Below are 11,050 nucleotides of genomic sequence, written 5' to 3'. Positions count from 1 at the left end.
TACGCCCAAAACTCGGCCTAGCAAACCAAAGCGACATTACCCCAGCGCAGATTTTTTATTTACTTATATATATATTTATTTTATTTTATTTTATTTTATTTTATTTTATTTATTTTTTTTTAAGGTCCTAGCCGCCGAAATCCCAGGAAATTAAGCGGCAGGACCTGCCAGAGTGAATCTACAGCTACTGGGTTCCTGGTCTGCCTCCACGGGGCGTAAGTGGGACAACGTTGGGCCTCAATAGGGGTCCAACGGCTAAATGACCAGATGAACAACGGTACAGAACACTACACTGGCACTAATGACATTAAGAGTAGGAGACCGGCGGAATTACTTGACAAGTACAGGTCACTGATGAAAAAAAGCCGTGAATTAGGGTTGAAATTGAAAGTGTCTGCAATTCTGCCCAGACACGATAGGAGGGAGTATATGATGCGAGCCCTGTCAATCAATTCGGCCCTGGAAAGATTGTGCAGGGCTCAAGGGGTAGAATTTTTTTCAGCCTGGTCTGTACTTGTTAACAGGAGAGACTGCTTCTACAGGGATGGGATACACTTAAATAGAAAGGGTGCAAGAATGTTTGCTGATGCTATCGAGGCAATGTTAGGTGGGTCGGAAAACTGCTAGATTGGGGGGATACAAGGACTAATAGATTAACAGTAGCCACTGGCAGAGGTGAAAGTGATTCTTGCACTGCTTCTATTGGAATGAGCCGCAGCCTGGAAAATAAGATGCAGGATATTTCAGAGACTGCTGGGAATCATTGGGGTACAAGTAAACACATGGGTTGTGTTAGGGTAGCTAAGAAAAAGAACAGGTGCATGTATACTTGTGTGTACACCAATGCTAGGAGTTTAGTAAATAAATTTGATGAATTTGAGGTATTGCTCAAAACATCAAAGGCAGATATTGTGGGGATTTCAGAGACGTGGTGTCACACAGATATAAGAAATGCAGAACTGGAATTTGGGGAGTACAATGTCTACAGAAAGGATAGACAGGATAGGAAGGGAGGAGGGGTTATGCTATTAGTTAAAAAACACATAAAATCCAAGGAAGTGAAGCCAGTCGACATCGCTGGACAGTGCAGTGTCGAGTCAGTTTGGTGTGACATAAGCATTGGGAGATCAAAATTGAGAGTAGGAGTGTGCTATAGGCCTAATGACTCTGATGAGTATAATAAGAAACTGTTCGGAGAAATAGAGTGGGCCAGTAAATCAGAGAGTCTTATAATGGGGGATTTTAATTTCCCAGATATTGACTGGAATTTGGGGGCTGGTCACTCACACAGTAGCAAGGCTTTTGTGGATTTATTGGATGATTGTTTTCTACATCAGCATGTTCGGGAGGCAACTAGAGGGAGTAATACTCTTGATTTGATTATCAGTAGTGATTCTTCATGCATTAAGAATCTGCAGATAAATGAACCACTTGGTGGCAGTGATCACAGTGTGCTGAAGTGGGAGTTACTCAAAGAGGTAACTACCATTAGGGGTAAAGGGAAGGGGTATTGCTTTCGTAAAGGCGACTACAATGGACTGAGACAATATTTAAATTCTATACAGTGGGATCAACTGATGATATTGCCAACAGCAAGTTCAAAATGGGAAGCATTCAAAGAACTTATCGTGGAAGCTACTAGGCTTTACATACCAACTAAGAAATATTGTTCAAAGTTTAGGCCTAAATGGTTGTCAGATGAACTAATGAGGCATATGGCAGAGAAGAAAAATGCATGGGATACATACAAATTAACACGTGACACGGACGCCTATGATAGATACAAGTTGATCTGTAACCAAGTTACAAAGGAGGTTAGGCAGGCGAAGGCAGATTACGAGAGATCCTTGGCAAGGGATGCGAAGAAAAACAGCAAAGAGTTCTTTACTTATGTAAACTCTAGAAGGAAGGGGATGAATCAGATTGGTCCACTTGAGATCGATGGGTCAACTGTTGATGACCCTGCTCGGGTAGCTAACAAACTAAATGAATATTTTGCATCGACATTCACACATGAGGAGTTATTCAGCGAGGGGAATGCCAGAGGTGTATTCAAATCTAGCAGTAAGCTAGAGAATCTTGTAATAACTGAGAGCAAAGTGGAGGAGAAATTGTTGAAGATAAACACAAGAAAGGCACCTGGGGTGGATGGGATCTATCCAGTTATATTAAAGGAGGCAGCAAAGGAGGTAAGCAAACCCTTAGCCATAATTATGAGAGCTTCCTTGGACTCAGGGGAGGTACCCATTGACTGGAGATGTGCAAATGTGACCCCAATTCACAAAGGGGGATCAAAGGCTGACACAAGTAATTATAGACCTGTGAGTTTAACTTCTGTTCCCGGAAAATTAATGGAGGCACTGGTGAAAGAAGCACTGCAGGATCATCTAGACAAGACTTCAGTTATAGCTAGGACACAGCATGGTTTTGTTAAGGGGAAGTCTTGCCTGACCAATTTGATTGGATACTATGATGCAGTCACAAAAGAACTGGATGCAGGGAATAACTTTGATATTATATACTTGGATCTTAGAAAGGCTTTTGATACTGTTGCACATGGAAGACTGCTGCACAAATTGGAGCAGTGTGGCATTGGAGGCAAGTTGCTGCTATGGATAAAGGGGTGGTTGAGGGGGAGAAGACAGAGAGTGGTAATCAATGGACACTGCTCATCGTGGACTAATGTTATTAGTGGAGTCCCTCAGGGTTCAGTATTGGGGCCTTTATTGTTTTCTGTATTTATAAATGATATTGATGATGGTATATCAGGCTTAATGTCCAAGTTTGCAGACGATACGAAGGTTGGCAGGGTTGTCAAGGACACTACTGACACTATGCTGCTGCAACAGGATTTGGAAAGGTTGAGCAGATGGGCTTCGAGGTGGCAAATGAAGTTTAACATTGACAAATGTAAAGTACTACATATGGGAAACGGCAACCCCAGAGCAACGTATCAACTCTGTGGTACTACACTGACAGTGGTAGAGAATGAAAGGGACCTGGGGGTGGTGGTGCAGGCAGATATGAAGTTCTCTGAGCAGTGCAGACGAGCTGCAAGAGTAGCTCATGGTGTATTGTCAATGATATATAGGAATTTTTCTAGCAGGGATAAGGAGGTGATTATTCCCTTGTATAAGGCAATGGTCAGGCCACACCTAGAGTACTGTATACAGGCCTGGAGGCCTCATTTCAGGAAGGATGTAGAGCTGCTGGAACGAGTACAGAGAAGGGCAACTAGATTGGTGAATGGGACAAAGGGGTTCTCTTACGAAGAAAGGCTTAAGTTTTGCAAATTACAGTGTCTGGAAACTAGGCACCAGCGGGGTGATCTGATAGAGGTGTACAAAGCCTTGAATGGTTTGAGCATGCTCAATGCTGATGGGATTCTTCCTCTAGCTCAGAAAAATCACCTGAGAGGGCATAAATTCAAATTGAGGAAAGACAGATGTAGGATAGATGTGCGGAAATTTGCCTTTAGCCAGCGGGTGGTTGGTGGGTGGAACAGACTTCCATCCCTTGTCGTGGAAGTTGATAGTCTAAATAAGTTTAAGGCTCAGCTGGACAGGTATTTCGAACGAACAGAGGGGTGAAGTGGAAGTGGTTATTTTTATTTATTTATGTTACTTTTTTTTTTTTTTTTTTTTTTTTTTGGCTGATGCTGCATAAGCTTGCTTTCTTGCATCAAATGCCTCTACTAATGCTAATGCTAATGCTAATGCTACACATGAACAATTCCCACACACTTTTAAATCTCTGGCATTTCCCAGTGAACTGGTTCACCACAATGAAAGCAACGCGGAGATGGGGGAAACCCCTGGTGCCGTAAGACAACAACACACACTTACACTTACACTAATTTAGTTCAGTGGTTTTCGACCTTTTTTGAATAATGGCACCCTTAAGTGATTTATTTTATTTTGTGGCACCCGTACTCAATTTTCTGCCTGTTAGATCCGATTAAAACAGCTGTATTGGCGATGGTTCCGATTTTAATACAGTACACAGCGAATTCATCTTATTCAGAACTTGTTTCTGTATATATATAAATCTAATATTTAAAAAATATGTTATGTGATAGTTATTATAATAATATAATTATAAACAAAATTACAATCCATAATACAAATTATATACACTGAGTGATCAATGAATTATGACCACCCACCTAATACTTCGTAGGTCCTCCTTTTGCCCTCAGTACAGCAGATATCCGACGTGGCACTGACTCAACAAGAGTTGAGTACCAGAAGCGTTCGGGAGGTATTGCCAACAGAGCTGTGTGTAATGCGGTCAGCAATGCAGGTATGGAGGCGACTGTGTATCCAGACTCCTGATATGCCTTTCCATATTGTCGCACAAGTGCCCTATGGGATTGATATCTGTGGAGTTCAGAGGCCAATCGATATACTGGAAGTAAGAACTGTGCTCCTCAAACAATTCCTGCACAACAAATGTCCGATGACTTGGCGCATTGTCATCTTGGAAGACACCATCGCCATTCGGGAAAAAGTGTAACATGGCGGGATGTACACAGTCAGCAAGCAGTTGACTACAGCAGAGACCACTGATACGTTGTTCTACATGCACCAGGGGTCCAAGTTCCTGCCAGTGAAACATGCCCTACACCATACAACCGCCTTCACCGGACTGCACTTTTGATACCATGTATGATGGATCAAGAGCCTCATTTTGTTGAAGCCAAATCCGTACACGACCATCCACGGTGTGGAGTAAATAACGTGACTCATCCGACCAGTACACAGTCGTTTGGGAAATCGAGGCACCAGCACGTCGAGCACCCACAATCTTTCCTTTATCAAAATCAGATAAATCCTTCCTTTTACCCATCACGCTCGGAAATTTACTACCTACTGAGCCACTGACACCTTATCGATACTACGTAGGTCGACTAACTCCGCACTCCTGTACCTCACGTGGTCAACGGGTCGTGTTCAATATTCATAGGGATGGTCATAATTCAGTGATCACTCAGTGTTTACTGATATAATAATTTTATTCCTTATATAGAGGTGCTAAAATTTAGTACTTAGGCTTGACGCACCCATGGTCCTCATCTGGATATCATCATTCTTCTCTTTCTTAGTGATTCCCTTCTACTTCTGACTCTAGTTTTTTTTCTCTCTCTCTCTCTCTCTCAGGGTAATTCAGAATTTTTTTTTTTTTTTTTTTTTTTTGGGTGGTGCAGCAAAAGCTTCTGGCTTCCTTACACCATATGGCTAATAATAATAATAATAAAGAAAAAAAAACAAGCCTTGGGGCACCTGTTTGTGTCATGTTAAGTCCTACTAGACAATGGCGTACCAAAGGTAAACCGCAACGTAATATTATATGTAATGAAACTGTTATATTTTATAATATGAGGTTTTTGCATGTTTTTTTTTTATTTTGGAATTGTAAAATACTGTCATTATGGTTTTTGGAACACAATAATAAGGATGGGGCTCACATCTGGTGAGTATGGGCTTGGCACACCCAGGGTCCTAAGCTGGATATCATCATTCTTCTCCTTCTTGGTGATTCCCTCCTATTCTCTCTCTTTCTCTCTCTGAGTAAATTGGTTTTTTTTTTTTTTTTTTGCTTGTGCAGCAAAAGCTTCGGCTTTCTTGCACCATATAGCTAATAATAATAATGTACATTTTTATAATGAAATAAATACACATTTTAAAAAAATAATAAGATTAAGTAACTTAAACCCAAAACAACATTCCAGGTACCCCTGGAATGTTGTTGCGGCACGCAAGGGTGTCGTGGTAGCCCAGTTCAAAACCACTGAGTTAGTTATTGCACAATTCATCAGTTCTATTGCCTAAAGACCAGAGGTACGAACAATGCCGGTCTCTCGAAATCCTTTCGTTATATGGAAATTTTATTCGTTCTACGGAAACTATTGAATAAATATGAGAATATTCACCCATGAATATAAGAATCTATATAAGCTCAGACCCGAAAACTGTAAAAATTGGTTTAATTTAGCAGTTGATGTGTAAAGTTAAAGTGTGATAGGTAAGAGTGCACACATTGAAGCAAATAGAGGCATGTGTCTATATATTTGAACGTAGTGTTGCAGTTTAATAAATTTCGATTTTGTTGAAACAACAAATTTAATATAATGTAATGTTAATAGTAATGTTTGTAACATTACCTATGCAATGTTGTGGCTGTGGCATACGTTTCCTTTATTTAAAGTTTTTAGATTCTCGCTCTTAAAATATGAATTGATTCAAGGGCACTTACTTATTTAATCTCTTATATTGAATCGATATCATTATCAGTTATATTACTCTTACGCTGTATTACTATGATCTATTTTGTATTAAGAAATTTTAAATTGTCAATAAACAACGAATTAAATGAAGCAGTAATTAAACCAATGATATATTAATATTTAAAAACGCACAGCAGCTAATTTTTATATGAATTGAAAAAAGCAATTTTCTTTCTTAAAAATTGTTCCTTTACCAGCTTTGAAATTAACTGTAGATGCTAGATGTAATATTAATTAATTACAACTTACTTTCCTGAAAATGTTTTGCCATTTTATATATCTTTATAATAATATAATAGAACACCTGTCAAAAAAATATAATGAAAAATAAGAGAACTCCTTTATTTTGGTTCCCTGTCAACAACCCAACATGAAAAGAGATTCGAATCAGAACAGCAAAACGAAAGAAGCGAAATGAACAACAAAAACAACTAAAAACCCAGATAAATGTCATCATCTTTTTTTTTTTTTTTTTGTACTGTCCTCTGGATCTACAAACGACAACCGACAAAACTAAAGCTCAAAACAACTCAAAATTTCAGCAACCACAGCAAGAATTCAGAAATAACGGCGGAACCAATATCTGAAGGAAATACTGGAGGACAAGAAGATAGCGTATGCCGGAATACAAATCTATTAGCCAAACATGACGAACTTGAAGAAAATACGGAACAAACACAGACACATGAAAACCGTGTAAATCAAACTACTGATATGAATTCGTGTAAAGGCCTCAGATTTACCTTAAGATTATTATTATCATTATTACTATTATTGCTTTTTTATTATTTCTCCTTGATTGGGGGTTCCACCTCGTGACGGGTATTGCTACCAAGTACACAGGGTGATTGTTGTTATGTCTGGTGTTACTGTTGGTCGAGGAACTCTCTGACTATTCTACAGTGTTCAGGATTTAGACTTTCTGGAGGAACTCCAGAAAGTCTAAATCCTAGTCTAGTTCCTTGTAGGTGTTCGTTGGGAGACTTATTGCTGCTAGGCTGTTATGTAGGGTTTTGGCACCATACCTGTGGTTGAGACGATGATCGGAATGGTCGTTACTTGTTGCATATGCCACATCTCTTTGATCTTCTGTCTTAGGTTAGAGTATTTCCTGATTTTTTCCCCATGGGTTTTCTGCAGGTTGCCAGTGTTGTTGTTATTATTATTATTATTATTATTATTATTATTATTATTAGCCATATGGTGCAAGGAAGCCTGAGGCTTATGCTGCACCAGCCAAAAAAAAAAAAAAAAAAAAAAAATTCCTGAGTTACCCTGAGAGAGAGAGAGAGAGAGAAGAATGATGATATCCAGCTCAGGACCCTGGGTGTAGAAGGGCCAATAAATTTATACATGCAAGTCTAAATAGTGTTTGTAGAATATTACTTAATAAATAGACGAAAAAATTGGGTAGAATTGAAATTTTGAAAGAAAAATATATACAACGTGACATTATAGAATATTCAAGAATCTAATTTTTACAGTGAGAAAACTTGTGGAACCGAAGAAAAGTGTGAATGGTTAATGCTTTCTGACACTGGTAAGTCGGTGTATTGTTTCATTTGCAAATTATTTTTTACCTCATTAAATAAATTTATAACTGCATGAACGACTGAAAAAAAACGTATGTATAGTGTTGACTGAACATGGGCGCTCAAAGGATCACATACAACCCCAGGGGCTCATATTTGGGGAGAATGAGTTTGGCACACCCAGGATCTTGAACTGGATATCATCATTCTTCTCTTTCTTGGTGATTTCTTTCTACTTCTCTCGTTCTCTCTCTCTCTCTCTCAAGGTAATTCAGAATTTTTTTTCGGCTGATGCAACATAAGCCTGAGGCTTCCTTGCACCATATGACTACTAATAATAAATAAATAAATGCATATAAATGTATGTGGATATATAACAAAAAATGTCAAATATTGTAATAGGACGTCGATACCGAGTTAAAATAATTAACAGAGTGCCAAGAAATTTATTAGTATGATGTTTTTAAAATTTATTGCTACAATTCAATTATTAGATAACCTTGGCGTAGCAATGACAATATACAGGGTGTTTCAGTTAAACGTTTCAGAACTTCTAAGAGGGATAGGGTACATCCTGACAACTCGAAATCATATAGCAATGTGGGGTCGGAAATGCTTTCCTGAAGCGGTGTTGTACACAGAAGCACCATAAAAAGAAAAGAGACCGTAAGTGAGAAATCGTTTTAATAATACATGAAAAGAAGCAAAAGGTACATGGATTAAAGTAAGTGTTCGAAGTTTCTTCCACGGGCTACAATGCACGCCTCACATCTCCGACGCATGGACATCCGAACATTCTGGAATACTCCAGGCGAATTTCGAATTTCTTCGGCAGCTACTGCGATTCTTGCAACCAGCTCCTCAGCATTGTCAACAGGGGTGTCATAAACTAGCGATTTCATATGACCCCAGAAATAAAAATCAAGACATGATAGGTCGGGTGACCGAGCAGGCCAACGCACGGGACCACCACGTCCGATCCACTATTGACCAAATGTGACATCCAGGTAGTTACGAACATCTCCGCTATAATGGGCAGGGGCTCCATCGTGTTGGAACCACATTGTCTGTTGCGTCGATGCAGAAATCTGTTCATCTCTCAAAAGTCGTGGCAATACTTGCTGCAGAAAAATCAAGTAGATAGGTCCGGTTAGACGACACGGTAACAGGTAAGGTCCGATGAGGTGATCTCCCATAATACCGGCCCATACATTGACCGAAAATCGAATCTGTGCTGCACGACGTCGTATTGCGTGCGGGTACTCGACCGCCCAGATATGGTCGTTATGCGTGTTGAAAATTCCTTCCCTTGTGAAGGATGCCTCATCGGAAAACAACACTTCAGCAGGAAAAAGGGGATTTGTAGCACATTTTCCAAGGTACCACTGTGCGAAAGCAATACGAGGTTGAAGAAACTTCGAACACTTACTTTAATCCATGTACCTTTTGCTTCTTTTCATGTATTATTAAAACGATTTCTCACTTACGGTCTCTTTTCTTTTTATGGTGCTTTTGTGTACAACACCGCTTCAGGAAAGCATTTCCGACCCCACATTGCTATATGATTTCGGGTTGTCAGGATGTACCCTAGCCCTCTTAGAAGTTCTGAAACGTTTAACTGAAACACCCTGTATATTCCGAACATAAAGGAAATTTTTTAGGTTGTTTGGAATATGTTATTCATTTTGACGTATTTTTTAAAAAATTATGTAGAAATGTATGTAAATTGGTGAAACAAATTACCTTTCGATAAATACATAAATGTAATGGCAAATAAGACAAAATATCTGATGAAAAACATGCTACATACTTTCCAATGGTTACACCCTGACAAAATTTATTTTTTGTCATACCTCTGAAACGAAAGTTGGTTATTCTGAACAAAATTAATGTCCGGATTATGAAAATGTCAATCTTTTACTTCTGTCACGTCTACATCAATAAGGTATATGCATTTTTTAAATTCCTTGTTTTTATACAATATCAGCATACAGGGTTGTAATTATTACACACAATATATGTTACTCAGACATGTTTCCCAGTCAATGATTTCCTTTCATACTCCAGAATGCTTTCCCGTTTAAGGAACTAACAGTAATCTTCCATAATGGCAGAGTCCCAGCAACCTTGGTATCATTGTTCTATTGCAGATATGTCCTGGTGGAAGCGCTCGCCTTTTTCATCCCTGACATCTACTAAATTTTCAGGAAAGAAATCCAGATGGGAATGAAGGAAATGCATTTTCAATGACATTCGGCACCCCATGTTCTTGTAACATTTCAGCAAGTTTATCACTAGTTGCTCATAGTTCTCTTCTTTTCTCTTTCCGAGAAATCCGTGTACCACACACTTGAAAGATCTCCATGCAGCCAGTTCAACATCATTCAGGTTTCTTTAAAATCTTTCATCTTTTAGGAGCTTTCTTATTTGATGACCTATGAAAATTCCTTCCTTCAGCTTTGCATGAGATAAATTTGGAAATATTTTCAGTAAATATGCGAATCCTGTGCTTTCTTTATCCAGTGCCTTAGTGCCTAAAATTCTTAATCAATCCAAGCTTGATCTGTAAAGGGGAAAGAAAAACATTTTGTGGATCAATCAATGGAACATATATTACTTTGCTTTTCCGGGAATACATTCAACCCTCCTGTCCCAGTGTTGTACAACACAGTGTTTGGCTGTTGCACGATATTCCCACAAACACAGGAAACAACAGTATTTAGTGAAACCTCCTTGCAACCCAACAAGCAGATCAATCACTTTGAGATTACCACAAATATTCCAACCGTAGTCATTGTACCGTATCGCAGCAAGAATCTGGGGCATACTATCGTAAGTTTCTTTCCGGCCAACAGCATGAACAAGAGGAACTGATGGTCAAGTATTTCCATTACGAAGCAATACTGCTTTCAAATTTAGCTTTGAAGCATCAAAGAACGAACGCTATTCAGATGTATTTTGATCAATGTTCAGTTCGAGCATAAGACCAACGACGTCTTTGCAGACACACATGTTGTTTTGCATTGCAAAATATCTTGAAAACTCTTCATTTCGCTAATGGTATATTGTAATGTTTGTACCTTTGGCGAGTAAGTTCCACTGTTGTAGTCTAGATCCGAGTAATTCAGCCTTCTCTTTGGGTAAGCACAAGTCTCTGATCAAATCGATTAATTCTTCTTGGTCAATATAGTGTGGGCCTTTTCTTTTTTGGGCTCGTAGTTTTACCGCGACA

The sequence above is a fragment of the Mastigoproctus giganteus genome, chromosome 7 (assembly GCF_048544385.1).
Source record: "Mastigoproctus giganteus isolate SK-2022 chromosome 7, ASM4854438v1, whole genome shotgun sequence".
Taxonomy (NCBI): Eukaryota; Metazoa; Arthropoda; class Arachnida; order Uropygi; family Thelyphonidae; genus Mastigoproctus; species Mastigoproctus giganteus.
Note: the sequence above shows the minus strand (reverse complement) of the source record.